The sequence below is a fragment of the Macaca fascicularis genome, chromosome 4 (assembly GCF_037993035.2).
Source record: "Macaca fascicularis isolate 582-1 chromosome 4, T2T-MFA8v1.1".
In the NCBI taxonomy this organism is placed as follows: Eukaryota; Metazoa; Chordata; class Mammalia; order Primates; family Cercopithecidae; genus Macaca; species Macaca fascicularis.
Window position 1 is genome coordinate 137927328 of NC_088378.1, and position 19406 is coordinate 137946733.

At 54.6% G+C, this 19406-nt stretch overlaps 1 long non-coding RNA gene across 1 annotated transcript; it reads right to left on the reverse strand.

Annotated features, from left to right (window-relative positions):
* Window positions 1-13802: 13802 nt before the first annotated feature.
* LOC135970644 (uncharacterized) lies at window positions 13803-19379 on the reverse strand. The gene is made up of 2 exons (XR_010586440.2): window positions 19266-19379; window positions 13803-14143 (listed from the first exon to the last, which is right to left on the reverse strand). It is a non-coding gene; the product is annotated as an uncharacterized lncRNA (long non-coding RNA).
* Between the last annotated feature and the right edge of the window lie 27 nt (window positions 19380-19406).

The window sequence follows — 19406 nt, forward strand, 5'->3', positions numbered from 1 at the left end:
CCTTGATACAATCCTGTTAACTTAGGTGCAGGCCAAATTTGGGTTTCATCAATTCTGTGTGTGTGTATATGTATGTGCCTGTGTGTGTGTGTGTACTTTTAATGAAATGTTACACCATGAAGCTACTAAGTTTGGGGGTAGACTGTTACTCCCAATAGATAACTAATACAAGAATGGACAAGATCCCCCAGAAACACAGCTCAGACAAACTTCAGCACAAGGTGAATGTGCTGGCTCATGTAAACCAATCCACTAGAGGCAGGGTGGCAGGCCTCAGAGCAGCTCCACCCAGGGGCAGGGGAAGGATCAGGTCCTGGGCATGAGCCACATTTTCTAGAGGTCCCTTCTAGAGGACACATCTGAGAGGAAGAAGGGACCCACCCCCTGCACCACGGTGGGGCAGGGGTGGGGGAAGGACTGAGCCCTGTGCCTCCACTAGGTCAGGGCACAGAACCATGCTTGGTGGCTGGTCAGAATCACAAGGGCACAGGGAAGAGGAGCAACCCTCAAAGGAAGGGATGGGCACTGGGAGCAGAACAAGAGTGGGGAGCCATACATTGCAGAGCAAAGGCAAGCCCCCAAGGCAAACCCTGGGCACGCAGCCCCCAGGTGGGAAGGGAAGGACATTCCACACTGGACCCAGAATGAACATCTAAGAGGTATTGTGGGAACTGGGGGCAACCCTGAGGGATAGGAATGGCTCATATGCAGAGTAGTCACTGAGGCCTTCTGCCAAAATTCTGGCACCAGAAAAGATTAGACCTCCCCACCCCTTTGAAAGTAGGCATGGCTATATGACTTGCTTTAGCCAATGAAATGTGAATGGAAGTGACAAATAGCACTTCAAGGCAGAACCATTAAGAGCCCCTTCTTTTCCTCTGCCAGGGTGTGGTGCTGCAGCTGGGGGCTGCCCCTCAGCCTGGGTCCCAGAGCAACAGTGACTGGGAACAGGAGCTCTAGCTGCCCCCACAATGTACCGTGTGATCAAGAAACTAACTGATGTTGTCATCAGCCACCAAGAATCGAGGGTTTGTTATTGCAGCATCCACTGGCCTGTGCTAGCTGCTACAGGTAACTAGCTATTGCCATCTTCCCCGAGGGGAGGACACACACACACACTGCAGTAGGGGAGGTGGGGGGAACACCTGAGTCCTCTACCCTCCAACATCCAGTGCCTGGAAGGTGGAGAATGGATGTGAAAACTCTGGAAGGCCTATTCAGGCCCTAGGATGTTTTGGCTCTGCTAAGCCTTGGTACAGAGACCAGGGCAGTATCTGGCAGACTCTGTAGTGAGGCACTGCAGCCAATCCCTCCAAGCTGGCTACCCCCACTGTGCAATTACCACCTACACAAGGTCTGGAGTCCCCTGAAGAGAAGAATGAAAGAAGCGGCGCACAGTAGGTGCACAGGCAAGGAGTCCTCATGCCACGCAGCCATGCCGGCTCCACCAGCAGCAGCCAGAGCCACAGCAGAGAGGAGGATGAGGCTGCACATTTGGGTGCTGCACAGGCAGGTTAGCAGTGGCGGCAGAGCCACACAGCAGTCCCAGGAGAGCCAGGGCCCATGCCAGCCAGTCAGCCTTGACCAAAGCTTGGTGGAAGAAGCCAGCAGGGCCCAACCAGGTCAGTCAGTGGAAGTGGAAGTGAGGTAGGGTGGACATCTCACAGCGTCCCATCCCACGCAGGGACTCATGTGCACAGCGTGCTGCTGCTCAGTGCAGGCCCTGTGTGGAGCAGGTGCCCACAATCCCCACCAGGATCTTGAAGGTGACTGGACGGGAGTGAGGAGCCTAGGCCAGAGAGGGAAGTGCTTGTGTGCGCGCGTGTGTGTGCGCGTGTATGCTCGCATGTGGGCACACTGACACGCACGCACACGCTTGTGCTCCAGCCAGCCAGTGTGGGGAGGGGTTTCCTCTGAGACAAACATGCTCCATGTACTTTATCAAATTTGCAGATGCCACACAGCTGGGGGGGACGATGGCAAATACGCCAGATGACAGAGCTGGGATCTAAAGAGAAGCTGACAGGCCAGAGCGATGGGGTAGCTCTAACGAGATGAAACTTAACAGGGACAAACATGTTTATTTCACCTTATTTATTTATTTGTGTCCTGCCTCCATGTGCTGAGGAATTGGGAGGAATGAGGCTCACAGGAGGAAAAAAGTGAAATGCCCACCACAGTCGGTGGCCTGAGGTGGGGAGGGGTAGGGGGTTGGGGTTGGTGTGGGCTTGGGGGTTTAATGATGATGGTCAGTTCTATAGGCATCAGTGGCTGGCAGGGGCTGGCAGGGGCAGGATTGGTCTGCGGCTGCATCAATAAAGGTGTAGCATCCAGGCTGGGGAGGGCAGTGGGGGCTCAGCAGTCAGGGCACCTGGGTTTGAAGCCCAGGATCTGCTGGGCAGGGACACAGCCTCCTCCACACCCTGTCTCTCCTTCCCCGTGGCCAGGGCACCGCCATCCCTCTCTCTTTACACAACTCCCTGCAAGTCTGGCCTGGGCCTCTGAGATCCTCCAAAGTGCAGGGAAAACAGGTCAGTTTTGCAAGAACTTTCTCTCCACTCTCCCACCAAAGCTGAGAGGGCCGGGCTTGGAGTTTTCGCAGCAGCTGAGGGTTGGGAGTTAGATACCTCTCTCCCTTCTGAAGGGCACCTCCCAGTTCTCCAAGGGGGTTCTTACTGGCTCTCTCTCTCGGCTCTGGTTGGGAAGAAGGTTCAGCAGGAAGATGGTCATTTCTCCTAAACATTATAGGAGGGAGGGTTAGGCTGGTTCTGAGGACGCCTAAGGGGGCAGGGCTGGGCTTTGTGAGCGAAAGCCTCTGAAAAGAAACCCCAGCTCTACAGGAGGAGGAAGGCCTTGGGCTGCCGCAAGAGGCAGTGAGGCTTCTGTCACTGGAGGTATGTAAGCAGAGTTACGTGGTCACTCAGCAGGGATGCTAGCCCTGAATGGACGGATAGAGCTGGATGCATGCACTGAGGTCTTGCCCCACACCAAGATGGTGTGATTCTATGCAAGGTTTTGACGAAAGCTGGGCCGAGTTTCTCACCCACAGGAATCCAAATCCTCCTGAACGTGGTACCTCTCCTTGGGGAGCCGTTTGCCTGGTCTCCGTAGTTAAATTGAGAAATGGAAGGAGTTTGGGATAGCAGCCAGGACTGAGGGTTCCTAAGCATGATTGGAGCCCTGTAGCCCTGGAGTGTGGCCAAGGGTCACAAAAGGAAGGGGGACTCCAGACCTCTGGGAACCAGAACTGCCTGGAGTCCCACCCCTCATGCTCCCACACAACTCCTCACCCGGCATGTGACCTTGTGCTCCAGGGAGGCTGGAGCCTAGGAAACCCCTCCACGCCCTTCCCTGTTCCTTGTCCTCTGAGGGGCAATGAAGTCTGTGCCCCAGTCCTGCCCTCTCAGCACTACTGAGACCCCCACAGAACCTGGTGTCTGCTGGGCAGGGCTGGGGCACAAACTGTAGGAAGATGTCACCCCCACTGCCACAGCCATGGCCATCTTGCCAAAGGTCAGTGTGAGACCAGGCCCAGACCAGCCTGCCAAATGCAGACTCCTGGGGCCCTGCTGGGCTCTGAGTGAGGACCTCAGGTCTGGAGGGGAGGGGAGCAGTAGGATCAGACCCCTCTCCACTGAAGACCCACTCACACCACATGCAGATATGACCCCATTATCCCCTTCCCTCCTTTCCCCTCCCTGTCAGAGGATAAGGAGGGAGGGGGCAGGTGGCTCACTTCTCACCCTTTGCTGTCCCTGGAGGGCTTCCAGGAGGCAGAGTCAATTCAGCTGCAAGGTCTGGAGGAGGAAGAGTGAGTTCATGTGGGGCCACAGGGCCTGGTGAGGAAATAAGAACCAGCCAGAGAGGGACAAGCAGATGGTGGGTGTGGGACGGCAGTGCTGTCCACAGCACAGCTGGCAAGGCCTGGGCCCTGGATTCCAATCCCAAGTTCAGTGGCTTCCTGACTTCCTGGCTGGGTGGCCTTAGATGACACACTTTCTCTGGGCCTCACGTTCCCACCTGTATAATGGGAATGACACAGGCACCAACCTCGCAGCTGTTGAATGGATTAAATGACATAGTGGACAGCGCCTGGCACACAGACAGTATCTGTTGTTGTTATCGTTATTATGAAAACATGTGACTACAGACAGTATAACTAAGAATAACAGATAGAAGTACCAATATTCACACTTCAGCTAATGATAAAGAACTTTTCAGAGAGGCAGAAGTGTCTCTCACTGGAACAGGCTGTGCAAGGTGCTGAGCCCCCTGTGCTGGGAGCATTCAAGCAGCAGGTCCTTGTGGAGAAATGCCTGTGTGCGGAGGGTGTGCGAGGGTGGCCAGCAGGGGTCAGCAGTGCAGCAGGAGGGGAGGAAGGCCAACCTCCCCACCCGTTCTGGGGACAGCAGTGACACTGGGCTCAGGCTGCCTTGCTTCAGGGCAGAGTCCCCAGCCACTGGCCCTAAGCCCAGGCTGAGAGCTTCTCACAAGTGTCTTGCAGGGGTCAGGCCAGGGCACGGACAGCAGCCAGGCTGGGCTGGGGCCACAGGAGAGGGGAGCTCTGAGGCCTCCAGTGAGGAGCCCCAGGCTGAACACACAGGGGCTCTGGGCAGGCTGCAGGGCTGCAGCAGGGTTGCTGGCGTCCCAGCAGACAGAGCTCTGGGTTCAGGCCCCCAGAAGGGTCACTCGTGTGGCCAACATGGGGCCTGCTGACCAGGCTCTCTGTGCCTGAGCCTCCCAGCCCTCTGTGCTAGGGCTGAGATCTTCTTCCCCTTCTGAGTGCCACAAAGCAGGCTGCCAGGGTCCGTCAAGCCCCACCCCCAGCACTGAGCCCTCTCAGCTCCACTGGGGCCCTCCTGGGGCCAGGAGACTGAGGATGAGGAGACCGGGCCCTGGGAAGGATGAGGAAGACGCTCATCCCAGCTGGCTCCGCCAAACAGAGACACCCAGGCTTCTCCCTCTTTGGTCCTGCAGGCCTGCAGAGCATGGGGCCCGAGACAGGGCTGCCCTGGAGAGAAGTGGGTGTGGCAGGCAGAGTACGAAGCTGTCCCCCACTCTGGAGAGGAGGGGAGAGCCTGATACATCCCTGCAGCCTGCCCTGGTACACAAAGCCCCCAGAGCCTACCACTGGGGGCCCCAGCAGAAGATGAGGGGCTTATTTCTGCATCTGACTCTTGGAGGCTCCCATTCAGAGAGTGCAGCTGCAGCCCCAGGGACGGAGGTGGGCTAAGTCCAGGTAAAAGCTGGCACTGTCTCGGAGCTGTGGAGTCAGATGCGGAGGTGGCTGGGATGCCCTCTGCCCACCGCGGCCTGGCCAGCCCCGGCCCCTCAGGAGTGGGGGTGGATCTTTCCTGGCCTCCCCTCGGGGAGGCTGTATCAGAGCAGGGCAGACAGGAGGGAAGGGGACGGACTGAAGACTGAGCAGAGAGGGCATGGGTCCCTGGCAGGTGGGCTACTTCGGAGCTTAAGGAAGCTGATGTCCGTCACCTGCACTCCCACCCCAGGAAACGCTCTGTCGAAATGGGAGAGTGACCCAGCTGACAGGGTCCAGGAGGGATCTTAGGGCTTCAGGGTGGTTCCAGGGACACAGGGAAGGTTCCCTGCCAAAACCAAGCCAGAGCCAAAACAAACAAAACCTCACCTAAGAGGAAGAGGCCTGAAATTCCACCATTAAAGATTCATTCCTTTAGTTTAACATTTCGTCCTTTTTAAAAATGCAAACCTCTCAGAGTCTCACCTACAAGTAGGTTTGTCAAAGGAATAAAGAGAGAGGATGCACAGCCTTGTGGTGAAGAAAAATGGCAGAGGCCCATCGAGAGAGCAGGTGGGGGCTCCCAGGACTTCTTTTGTGGGCTACACAGCTCTGGCTAATGGCCAGCTCTAAAAACATCTGCAGGAGGCCAGGCACGATGGCTCATGCCTCTAAACCCAGCACTTTGGGAGGCCGAGGAGGGCAGATCATGAGGTCAGGAGATCGAGATCATCCTGGCCAACACGGCGAAACCCCATCTCTACTAAAAATACAAAAATTAGCCGGGCATCTTGGTGGGTGCCTGTAAATCCCAGCTACTCAGGAGGCTGAGGCAGGAGAATCGTTTGAACCCAGAAGGCAGAGGTTGCAGTGAGCTGAGATGGCGCCACTGCTCTCCAACCTGGCGACAGAGCAAGACTCCATCTCAAAACAAAACAAACAGGAGAGGGGGGCTCTGAGTCTCCCCATTCTGTTCCTGTGTGCAGGGAGTGGACAGATTCACACCCCTCCACTGAAGACACCATTCACACAGGCACATGCCCTCACATGCATGTCAACATGTGCCCACCTGTGCACACACATGCATATGAGAAACTATATATGCAAACCTTGGCCCTCACCCCTCAGGTCATGCATTCAACACGGAACCTGGGAAACATAAGACCCTGAGCCCAGCTGACCCATAGGGGAAGGGAAGGGGTGCAGTCTCTACCGAGCACTCCTAACACCTCTCCAGGGGTGGCTGCCGTGGGCTAAATCCCACCCAGGGGTTGCTTTCTAATGTAGAGTCAAAGCTTCTAGCCAGTGTATATACATGGAGCATCAGCAAGCTGCTGAGGAGCCCTGTGACAGCTGAGAGGTGGAGCAATTAACCCCTCAGTGGGGATTAGCTTTTCACATGGGCATCTGTCTCTGACCTCCCGCAGGCTCGCAGGCTCAGTCCCTCTCTGAGTCCTCAGCCATGCCACCGTGCTGATCCACCTGCACTGCACATCCTTTGGTGCTTCAGCAGGGCAAGGTGGGGGGTCCACGATGGTGCATGGACTCATATACTAGGGGCTTTTTTTTTCTTGTTTTTGAGACAGCGTCTTGCTCTGTCGCCCAGGCTGGAGTGCAGTGGCGCGATCTCGGCTCACTGCAACCTCTGCCTCCCGAGTTCACACCATTCTCCTGCCTCAGCCTCCCGAGTAGCTGGGACTATAGGCTCCCGCCACCACGCTCAGCTAATTTTTTTTTTCTGTATTTTTAGTAGAGACGGGGTTTCACCATGTTAGGCAGGATGGTCTCGATCTCCTGACCTCGTGATCCACCCGCCTCAGCCTTCCAAAGTGCTGGGATTACAGGAGTGAGCCACCACGCACGGCCTTCCCCTCCCTTCTTTTTTTTTTTTAAATAAGTTTGTTATAAAAGTGACACATGGCTGGGCACAGTGACTCATGCCTATAATCCCCAAGCTTTGGGAGGCCGAGACGGGTGGATTGCTTGAGCTCAGGAGTTTGAGACCAGGTCAACATGGCAAAAACCCGTGTATACAAAAAATTAGCCAGGCGTGGTGGTGCGTGCCTGTAGTCTCTCCGCGGGAGGCAGAGGTTGCAGTGAGCCAAGATCGCACCACTGCACTCCAGCCTGGGTGACAGAGCGAGACTCTGTCTCAAAAAAGAAAACAGTGACATGGACATAATTTTTAAAAGTAAAATAGGACTTCATGGCTATGAAGAAAGAACATCTGTCCCTGACCCACCCCCAGGCCTACTTCCACCTCTGTTGGCCAACTTGGTTCTATGTAATACGCATACACAACAATTTCATGGTTCTTTTATTTTCGATTTTATCTATTGACTTAGCAAAGATTGTATTTTAACTTCCCATTAGGAGGATTTAACTGGCCCATTGCCCACTCCTCCTCCCCCATCCTGCCTCTATACTTAACAATTTTTTTAACTCAGCATCCCATGTTTACATTAGTGTTACAACATGTAAATATTAGTCTAGCTGAGCCATACAGCATATTAGGATTATATTTCCTTTAATGTAAAAGTTTTTGGGCAGGGCACAGTGGCTCACGCCTGTAAAGCCAGCACTTTGGGAGGCCGAGGCAGGTGGATCCCTTGAGGTCAGAAGTTCAAGACCAGCCTGGCCAACATGGTGAAACATCGTCTCTACTAAAAACACAAAAAGTAGCCGGATATGGTGGCGGGTGCCTGTAATCCCAGCTACTCGAGAGGCTGAGGCAGGAGAATGGCTTGAACCTGGAAGGTGGAGGTTGCCGTGAGTCAAGATGGCGCTACTGCGCTCTAGCCTGGAGAACAGAGTGAGACTCTATTTTAAAAACAAAAAAACAACAACAAAAAAACTTTTTGGTTCCTAAAGTTAATTACTTTTCCTATTGGTTGTTGTTTATTCCCTGAGGTTTCTGTTTTTGCTTTTGAGACAGGGTCTTACTCTGTCACCCAGGCTGGAGTGCAGTGGCACCATCATGGCTCACTACAACCTCCACCTCCCGGGCTCAAGAGATTCTCCCAAGTAGCTGGGACCACAGGCATGCGCCACCACACCTGGCCAGTTTTTTTGGTTTGTTTTTGTTTGTTTGTTCGTTTTTTGAAGAGATGGGTCTCCCTGAATGCCCAGGCTCATCTCAAACTCCTGGGTTCAAGTGACCCTCCCACCTTGGCCTCCCAAAGTGCTGGGATTTACACTCCTGAGCCACCAAGCCCTGGCCCCTGAGCTTTCTATGTACCTTCATCAGTTTAACCCCAAACTCTCTGACCAGACTTTAAACCTCCTCTCCAGGCAGTCACATACCTCTGGCAATCTGATCAGTCTGTTGTTCCCTTGATGGCATCTTCCCTCTCTGGAGCGCTCCCCAGGCCTGCAGAGCCCTGAGGCCCTGGGACTCGCCTCCACCACTCTCCAGAATTGGACTCCCTGCCTCCCAGACGCCATGTCATTCTCTTTCTTGGCTTATGTCCTCATTTTGGTGGAGGGCATTATCTGAGAGCTTTCAGCTGATCCCCCTGCCTCAGATGTACGTGGGGCTTCCAGTTTCAGAGACTTTTACCTTGTTTCTTATTGGATCCCTTGATGGCTGGCCTGCCCCAGAATGGAGAAAGCTGGATGAGAGCTAGTTACCACCTGTCTGTCTCTTTTCACCTCTCTGATCTGCGCTCTCTCGTCTACAGTCCTCTCTGGCTCATTCTCCCTGTCCTTGCAGGCACACACTTTTTCATCCTTTGCTATCATTTAGTTGGGTTCTCGGATACAGTGTTGAGTTCACAGTGGGGATTAACTGGAAGCACATCTCTGATTTCTTATTATAAATCCCACGAGACCTAGCACAGTGCCTGGTACCTAGCAGGTGCTGCATGGATGGATAAATAAACAAATGAAGGAATGACAAAGACACAATCCTCTATCCTCAAAAAGCTCACGGCCCAGTTGGGTGGAGGATGCAGGTTGGAGGGAAGGGAAAGTAAATGTGTAGAAAACCTTGCCAGAACTCAGTGTGGGGCGGGTGCCATAGGTGGCTGTGACATCAAGGCGCCTCTGGAACTCAGCAGAGGGCAAGTACATCAGTTGCACAGGCAGGGAGGGCTCCCTGGAGGAGATGGCCTGGTGATCAGGGTAAAACATGGGAAGGCCAAGAAGAGGAGAGAGGTGAATGGAGGGAATCACTGGACAAGTATATCTGGGCAGCCAAGTTCAGGGAGCAGGTGGGAAGGTGAGGGAGGAGGGGCTCTCAGACTGGGGCCAGACTCACCCCATCACTACGGGAACTGCCACAGCCTGGGTAGGGGCATGAGGAAGGCTGTGCCTCAGAGAGGCCAGGTGTGCAGAGGATAAGGGTGTCCTCCACATGAGAGGTGAAGGCTGAGGCAGTGGCCGGAGGGACCGTGCAGCAGGTGAGCAGCAGTGCAGTGAAGACCAGGACAGAGAAGTTAGGAGAGGAAGACCTGGAGGTAACTGTGGCCCCCTTACTGGGAAGAGTGCAGCCAGCAGGAACCTACAAGTGTCCCGCAGGGGGCGGTGAGGCTGGAGACCAAGATGGTGTTGCAAACACAGCAGGGGACACACCTTGAACTGGGTTTTCTTCCTGGTTTGGTCACTTACTAGCTGTGTGCTCTTAGGCTAGTGACTTACAGCCCCTAGGACTCAGTTTCTCCATCTATAAAATAAGGATAGTCTAGCCACATCTCTCTACCTCCACGGTCTGCACCCCTGTCACCTCCAGCCTGACAAATGCAAAACATCCTCACTGGCCCCATTTCATTCCTTGACCCCAAGGTTGGCTTCATGATACACGAAATAAGTTCCACGCTCAGAAGGGCCCCAAGATTTCATTTTGCACTGGGCTTCACAGGTTGTTTAGATTAGGATTGACCCCTATCCACTCAAAGAAGAAGCCAGAGTTTCTCTCTCTCTCTGTCTCACACACATACACACACACACACACACACGCACACACGCACCCCTGACCCTCTTCTCTACCTCTCTCCCCTGGCTTCCTCTGCTCCAGCCACACTGGCTTCCTGGCTCCTGCCCCCGCTTGCAGTGCCTCTTCCTGGCTTCCTCTTCCCACATCTACACACTGGCAAACCTACCTCCTCAAGTCTCTGCTCAAAAGACAGCTCGGCCAGGCCTTCCCTGACCCACTTCTTTAACACTGAAACCCCCAATACACCCCACCATTAATTCACTGCATTTTTTTTCTCTACCACACTACCATCTACCTTCTACTTGTTTTACTTTTTAAAAAAAATTTAGGCTGGGCGTGGTGGCTCACACCTGTAATCCAAGCATTTTGAGAGGCCAGGGCAGGTGGATCACCTGAGGTCAGGAGTTCGAGACCAGCCTGACCAACATGGCAAAACCCTGTCTCTACTAAAAATACAAAATTAGCCAGGCATAATGGCACATGCCTGTAATCCCAGCTACTCTGGAGGCTGAGGCAGGAGAATTGCTTGAACCCAGGAGGTGGAGGTTGCAGTGAGCTGAGATTGAGCCACTGCACTCCAACCTGGGTGAAAAGAGCAAGACTCCGTCTCAAAAAATAAATAAAATAAAATAATAAAAAATAAAACATTTTTAGCTGTCTGCCAGTTAACAGCAAGGGTTTATATTGGTTTTGTTCCCTGATTAACTCCACTATCCAGATCTGTGCCTGGCCCGGAGAGGGAGTGCAGCCATGTGTGCAGAATGAGTAATGTGGTGATGTCTTCCCAGAGCCTCTCGGCGGGGGAGGGGGGGTTCCCCCCCCAAGTGAGTGTGGCAGGCAGCCTGTACATCCAGCTTGACAGGTGAAGAAACAGGCCTGGAGCTGCAGGGAGGGCTGCCACACAAAACACAGGACCCCACTGAAATTTGAGTCGCACAGGATTAAATTCAAATGTGACTGGGCGTCTGGTATTTCTATTTGCTCTCTGGCCACCTTAGCTCTAGGGACTTGCCTGCAGTCACCTCCAATTCAGTCTAGACAATTCAGTCTAGACCCAGCCTCCCACCCCTGCCCCCACGCTCCCCATCTGCTCGAGGCTGCCCTTCCTGGCACTGCCTTGGGGACACTGTCACTGCCCCAGTCTGGGAAAGTGAACAGGCTTCTCGCCTTCTAGGCCTAATTTTATCTGCACCTGCAGGGGCTGGAAACGGCACCAGAAGAGCTCTGGGGACTGAGCGGGCCCATGCCTGCAAGTGGCCTCCTCAGGCCTCAGAACTTAGGGTCTGGGTTTCTGCCCTGGCCTTATCCAGGGGTGCAGACAGTTGGGGCACAGCTAGGTTAAGATAAGAGAGGTGTGAGGGAGAAAGCTTGAAGGGCCTTAAGGGTCCTCAGGGCTCAGGAGAGCCCCACAGCGTGTGGGACCCTCGTGGCCAGGTCTCACTATGTCTCACCTGATGGCTCCAGGTCTCACTATGTCTCACCTGATGGCTCCAGGTCTCACTATGTCTCACCTGATGGCTGCTGCAGCTTCCCGGGGGATTCCCCAGAATTGCAGGATCTCCCAGGGGATTCTCAACCCTGTGTGAGGAGTCAGAAACCTGTGCCTCAGTTTCCTCATCTGTGCAATCAAGGGATAATAATGGCACTTTCCCCACAAAGTTACTGGAGGATTGACTGAGTTGATACATATTCATGGTTATAACAGTGCCTGGCACATAATAAGGGCTTTGTATGTGTCTGCTGACATTGCTGTTACAGATGTTGTGATCTGAACCCCTGGTCTTGCCACCAGACTCCAAGCATTCCCTGCCCTCCCAGGTCTTCCCAGTCCCCTCTACTGTCTACAGCAGCCTCCAGGGCCTTCCTCGGGCAGAGATGGGGCCACGGGGAATGGGATGCCCAGAGAACGAAATCCCTGACCACCAACCTGCCCAGATGCGGGGCCAGCTGCCAGGGGACAGTGTGTGGGCAGGCCAAGGATAGATAGCAGCTTCAGCCCCGCCAGCCCAGCTCAGCAGAAACCAGGGCCGACAGTAATGGGCTGGCAGCCCCCAGCTGCAACCAACTTCATTTTCTGCCACAATTAAATGACGCCCGCATTTGCTCACCCTCACTTATTCAATTACTTTAGCGGCCCTGAAGGACTCTCAAATAAACAGCCATAAATAACACGCGTGGCCGCCCCCCAGGCTATCATCCGTGCCCAGCAATCACAGCCCCAGCCCCGCACCTTCCTTCCAGCAGAGAGATGCTGCCTTGCGCCTCCCCATTCCCCAAGTTAATCCTCCCCAGCTCCCACCACCCACGTCTGAAAGTCCAACCCCCAGCAGGAGAGTCTGCACATCTGGGTCCCCACCTGGCTCTCCCCCTGCCCAGCTGGGTGTATCTGGGGGGCCACTCCCTCTGGGGCTTCCATGTCCTCATCTGTGGAATCCCTGTTATTAAAAATAATAGGCTGCCAGGCATGGTGGCTCACGCCTGTAATCCCAGCACTTTGGGAGGCCGAGGTGGGCGGATCACGAGGTCAGGAGATCAAGACCATCCTGGCTAACACGGTGAAACCCTGTCTCTACTAAAAAATACAAAAAATTAGCCGGGCATGGTGGCAGGTGCCTGTAGTCTACTTGGGAGGCTGAGGCAGGAGAATGGCATGAACCTGGGAGGCGGAGCTTGCAGTGAGCTAAGATCCCGCCACTGCACTCCAGCCTGGGTGACAGAGCAAGACTCTGTCTCAAAAAATAATAGGCCAAGCATGGTGGCTCATGCCTGTAATCCCAGCACTTTGGGAGGCCAGAGCAGGGCAATCCCATGTGGAATGAGGAAAAGTCCATGTGAGCTATAAAGTGTTGTCTTGGCAAGGGGCTGCAGTCCTGGCTTCAGTTGAAATGGGCACCCCTGGAGAGGGAGGAGAGAAGAGGTATCCTTCTACCTGCCTCCATCCCCACTTCCACCCAGCCACCTTGAAGCCTTCCAGAAATGCCATGCTCTTCAGGCCTCTGGGCCTTTGTGGACACTGTCCCCCTTGCTGTTCCCTTCATTCATTTCTCTGCTTGGAGATTACTACAGGAGTCCTTCAAGGCCCAGCTTGCATGCCCTCTCTCCTAGGAGGCCTGCACCTCACCCCCATGGCAAGTAGATGAATCTCTCCTACCTTCTGCTCCCACAGCAATTTACGTCCTGGATTTGGGGGACAATGCCAGATTCAAATATTCTGAGCCACAACATAACCACGTCAAGACATGAATCTAAAATTAGAGTTAGACAGTATGACGACATCATTTCCACTTCCAGAGACCAAGCCCCATGTTATTAAAAATAATAGGCCAAGCATGGTGGCTCATGCCTGTAATCCCAGAACTTTGGGAGGCCAGGGCAGGAGGATCTCTTGAGCCCAGGAGTTCCAGACCAGCCTAGGCAACACAGTGATACCCCCAACTCTACAAAAAAATCTACAATGGTGCACACTCACAGTCTTATTTCCTTAGATGGCCGAGGCAGGAAGATCACTCGAGCCCTGCAGTGAGCCATGACTGCGCCACTGCAATCCACCCTGGGCAACAGAACATGACCTTATCTCTAAAATATAAAAAAATGTAAAAATAACAATATTCAAGATTTGGGGGAACCTTGTGTGATACACTGTGCTAAATGCTTTTTACTTGCATTATATCACTGAAACATCACAACAATCCAAAGAAAATTATCCTTATTTTACAGATCAGGAAACTGAGGCCCAGTGAGGTTAAGATGCCCATCCGCAGTCACATCACCAGGAAATGGCAGAGTGAAGAATAGAGCCCAGGTGAGTCCACATCCACAGTCCAGCCTCGATTCCGTGCAGCAGAAAGAACTGGCCATTCTGGGACTGGGGTTTAGTTCTGGCTCATCCACTAGCCATCCTGCAACCCCAGGCAGGGCCTCTCACCTCTTTACAGCCTAACTTTGTCTCTCCTCTCCTGGAAAATGAAAAGACTATTATCAGGTGGCCTCTGAAGGCCCCTCCAGCTCTGGTGTTCCAGGATTTTCTTTCTTTCTCTAAAGGACTGCTCTGAGTGGAGCCAACAAAGCTGTCAAACCAACAAGAGTGGCGGGCTCAGGCATGCCCTGGGGAGACGCTCAGGGCAGGGTCCTCCCAGTCTCCCCCTCCTGCCTGGAAGGCAGGTGGCAGCCTGTTCTCTTCAGGAAAGCAGCCCTCCACCCTAGAGAGGGCAGCAAAAATTTCTCCAAGGACCAGTGGGCAGGGTGGGGCCCCTGCTGGCCACCTTCCTCCTGCAGCCCTTGATGTCAGCCACCGTGAAGGCCTCATAAACGTTACACGCAGATTGTCTGTGGGACAAAGGAGATGCAGGCTGCCATATCAGTGGCGTGTAATTGGCTTCTCAATGTCACACATTGGCTCTTGCGTGGATTAAAAGTCCACAAGAACCTGAATCCTGGCCTGGGAGGTGGCAGCCCTGGGTCCTCTGGGTCCCAGCTCCCCGTGTGGCCCTCAGCAGGGATATCTTCTCCCTGGGCCTCAGCCAGATGTGGTGTGGTCTGGGGGATGTGGATGAATGACCCAGCACTGCTGGGAGAGCTAGCCCAGTGCCACATCCCCAGCCTGTGGCCACGTGCAGAGGCAGCCATCTCCTCCCCTCCTCCCAGCCTTCCCCAGGCCCAAATAACGGCCCGGGCTTGGCTGGGGAAGTGGAAGAGTGACCTGCGCCTTCCCCGCTGAGTAGAGATGTGTCTTTGCACCAAGGTGTGACTGAGGGCTGCCTGATAATGAATCCGGGTTAGGAGTGGGGGCCCCAGATTCAAATCGTGGCTTGGCCACTCTGTTTCCTTCACTGTGAAATGAGGGGAATGATGGCCCCTCCCTCACAGGGCTATTGGGAGGACCCAATGAGATAAAGTATGTGAAGAGCTCAGGGCAGGGCCAGCCCTCTGCCCCCTAACCTGCTTCTACTGATCATGGCCATAGGGTGGGCATGATGGCTCCCCTCAGCACCTCCCATTCCCAGGGCCACACACACACACACACACACACACACACACACACACACACACACACACACACGGCCTGCAGAGGTTGTCTGTCCCTGAGGACCTGAGTGGTAACACCCCTGCTGCTTCCTAGTCAGTGGGGCCGTCTGCCTTCCAGAGAGTTTATCACCTCCCAGATTCCCGGCTGTAGTGGTCTGGGCCGGCCCTCCTACCCCAGTCTCTTCAGCTGTTTGGGAGCCCGACAGGGCAGGCTCTGATGCAGAGCCCTGAACTGGATCCAACACGCAGGCTGGAAGCTCCCGGGTGGGGCTGGGAGCTGGGGGCCAGGTCAGGCCAGCAGGGGTGTGATGCTAGGGAAGCCATAAGCCGCCCAGCCTCAAGGTCCCCCTTGCTGTGAAGGGCTGGACACTGACCTCTCTCAGGGCATGCTCCAACCTGCACTTTCTCGGGAGTGAGGCGGCGGGGAGGAGAAGGAAGAGGAAGGTGCCAAAAGCTGGGGTGCAGTGACAGGGGAGCCCAGCATGGGAGGAGGGGCTTTTACTGGAACCTGGGCAGGTCTGTAGCCGCCACCCATGTTTACACTGTGGGAAGGGGTGATGACATATCCTAGAATGAGATGGAGGTTGTTGTCTCTAGGGCAGGAACACTGGGTCATGGGAGCAGGGACGGGGGCAGCTGTTGAGGAGGGATGATGCCACAGAGCCACAGCAACCGAGCCAAAGGCCCCCATCAACAGGTCAGGGAGAGGAAAGGAAACCGCTGTTGTGCAAGCCAGAGCATGGCGAACCCGGGAGGGAAAGCCAGAGACCCAGAATGTGTCCACGTGTTTATCCACTCATTCATTCATTCACCAAACAAGTATTGGAAGGCTGGCGCTGGGTTACATGCTGAGGACATAGCGTTGAGCAAAATGAGCCAAGTCACTGTCCCCAAGGAGGAGATACAGGCAAGGAGCAAGTCACACACATAAATATGCAACTACAGCTGGCATAAGCACTTCTAAAAAAAGGGACTAGGTGGTAGACTGTTTTAGAAAGGGCCAGGAGGGCTTCCCGGAGGTGGTGACACTGGAGCTGGAGCTTGCATCTGAAGGATGAAGAGGAGTTAGCCAGGTGTGAGGTGGGGCTGAGGAGGTGGGCAGGGGCTGAACACTGGGGGTGAAATTTGGACTTTATTCTAAGGATGGAGCCACTGACAAGTATTAAGCAGCAAAGTGACATGACTTGAATTGTTTCTAAACATCACCCTGGGGAGAATGGCTTGTAGGAGCCATTACAATTACAAAGGAGCAGGCTGTAAAGAGATGTGGGAGAACATGAGGAGCTACTGAAGTCATCCACGACCACAAGGTGGGCCAGGCCAGGGCCACAGAGATGGAGAAAAGGGGACCAATTCGAGAAACGTATGGGGCATGAAATCCACAGGACATAGTGAGGGATGAACAGCCAGGGAAGGCAGCAGTGAAGGGGGAAGTCCTCAAAGGTCAGTCCAGGCTGGGGAGGGAGAGGCCAACGGGGAGCTGGCCAGAGAGAGACCTGCCCACCAAATAGTGAGTGCATGCCTATGAGCCCCAGGCGTTTTCTGCCTCCAAATGGTGGCATCTATGGGCTGGCCTAGGATGCTCCTAGTCCACAGAAGAGAGAGTACCACGCTGGTCAGGACTGATTTCCGGAAGCCAGGACCAGAGGGTAGGCAGGGAGCAAAGTGGGTCCCAGACATGGCTATGGAAAGCGTAGAGCAGCAGGCATCTTGGAAGGGAAGTTGAGCTTTGGGGAAATGACCATGGAGAGAAGTTGGCTGAAGTCGGAAAACAGAAATAAAGTGCCCTATATGATTGCATAAGGAAAGTACCAGATCATGGATTCTGGACGGCGGGCCCCTGTGTGTGTTTACTGCTGTACGTCTCAGGTCACATATTAGGGGCTCGAAAATGTTGTTACATAAATAGAAGAATAAGAAGTCAATATGGAACCTTGCTCTTTACAACAGCAGCAAAACAAACACAGAAAGCAGGTGGTGGAAAGTGGACAGGCCCTCCTGGAGACCTGGGGGCCAGGGCACTCACTGGCCATCTTGCTCAAGTGGGAAGTCCTTCCCCCTCTAGAACCTGAAGGGCCTCCTGCTCATCCCTGTGGAGGTTCTGGGGTTCCCAGAATAGGGATGTGTGTGAGTCCAGCCTGAGAGGGAGAGGGGAGGTGGGGCAGGGCTGGGGGGAAAGGAGGTCATACCCTCTTCCAGGGCCAGGTAACCGGAGCCCAGCACACAGCTGGGCAGGGGGAGGGACAGAGCACACAGGAGGCCATGTGCCTTCCCTGGTGAAATGTGATCAGTCAGTCACTCTGCAGGGGGAGTCATGGGGCAGGGAGGGGAGCATGGGACCCCCACCCCACTTTAAACCAGGCTTCAGGGCACCCCAGGAATTCCTGTTATGTCTGTGGGGCTCTGCCCTCTCTGGGCATGGGGAGGCCCACATCCATCCACACAGTGGAGATGGGAGAGGAGCTCAGCCACCCAAGGGCAGCTGGGCAGGTAGGTACCCCCACACGGGCTGCAGCCTCTCCATCACCCCTTGTTCTTTTTTTTTTTTTTTTGGAGACAGGGTCTCTCTGTGGTGCCCAGGCTGGAGTGCAGTGGCATGATCAATTATGACTCACTGCAGCCTCAGCCTTCTGAGCTCAAGCATTCCTCCTGCCTCCGCCTCTGCCTCTCAAAATGCTAGGATTACAGGTGTGAGCCACCGTGCCCAGCCACCCCTTGTTCTCTTGCTGCTAACACATCTGCTGAGCAGCTCCTGCTGTGCCAAGCGTTGGAGCAGGTAAAGAGGGCACTGAACAGACAATGGCTGGCGGGCAAGGGCCAGGAGAGTGGGTTCCAGTCACCTTCCCCATCTTGCCTCTGTGAAATGAGCAGTGAGGGAGAAGGGGCCATCCTGGAACATGTTCTCCATGGACACGTGGAAATGGAGAAAGTACTGCACCAACAGATCTGGGGGGACCAGGAGATGGGTAAGGGGGTCTTGGGGGATGAGTCCGAGAGAGGCTGAACCAGACCAGTGGGCAACCTGGGCCTGAGCGAAGCAGGCAGTGTCTCTGGCCAGAGAAGAGGCTGAGCCCCTCATCCACACATGGAGCGGCCCAGGAAAGGCAGGTGGGGCACCAGTGCCCAGGGGAACTTTAGCCAGATGTCCAGGGTAGCCTGATCTGCCTAATACTGGTCCACGGTTACTTGGACCTGAAGCCTGTCCCCTGATGAACCCTGTCCTTTGCCCCCACCCCCTCTGAAGCCTGTCCCCTGATGAACCCTGTCCTTTGCCCCCACCCCCTCTCTCATGGTCCACCAGCCTGATTCCTCAACATCTCAGGAACTCGCCCTCTCCTTCCCCACACTGCCCCCTCTCCCAACCAGGCTAGGACTTTCCTGGAGGACAGCATCTGTCTGCTCACCTTTGAGAGTTTTAGACACAAGCCTGAGCCGACTCTTCCTGGCATAAAGCACCTAAATTCCTCCCAGAGGCTGAGGACAGAGGGTGGTGAGGCCACCTTGTCCCTACCCCATCTCTCCCCAGTCCCACTCCCTATAGCTTCCACCTCCCTGCCCCTCCTCCTGCCTGTCTCTGGGCCTCTGCACAGCCTCTCCTGTAGCTACAGCCCCTTCTCACCACCCTCCCCACTCAACCAAATGACCCTGTTTCTCCTTCAGCTCTCAGCCAGTCAGCTCCTCCAGGACGCCCTCCTCACTCTCTGCAAAGTCCTCTACCCTCTATTCTCTCACCAGACACTTAGCCTGAAGTTGCCCTCTGACTTGCTAAGCCCCCAACTGCAATCCCCTGACACTGGGGGTGCTTGGTCAGCCCTAGCAGAGGGCCTCAAAAAATGCTTGTTGATGGACTGATTGTCCTCAGTCTAACTGACTGTTGCCTGAACGTCTTGATTGTCCTCAGTCTAACTGACTGTTGCCTGAACGTCTTGCCGCCTGACTTTCCTTCTCTCTAGCAGCCACAGCTTAGGGTAAGCTGCAGTGAGGTTCCTGCAGAGAGGATGGGGCAAGAAGCCCAGCAGAAAGGAGAGCATGAACCCCCAACCCGAGACTCACCCCTTTTCTTTCAAATTAGGAATCAAAAAATAACCAGGGCCTTGCGGTGATCGGCCCTCGGTGCCCAGGTCCTGACATCCATGCAGGCAGCTCAGCTGAACTCTCCCCTGCCTTAGACCACTCCTCCTTTCCTCCTCCCCT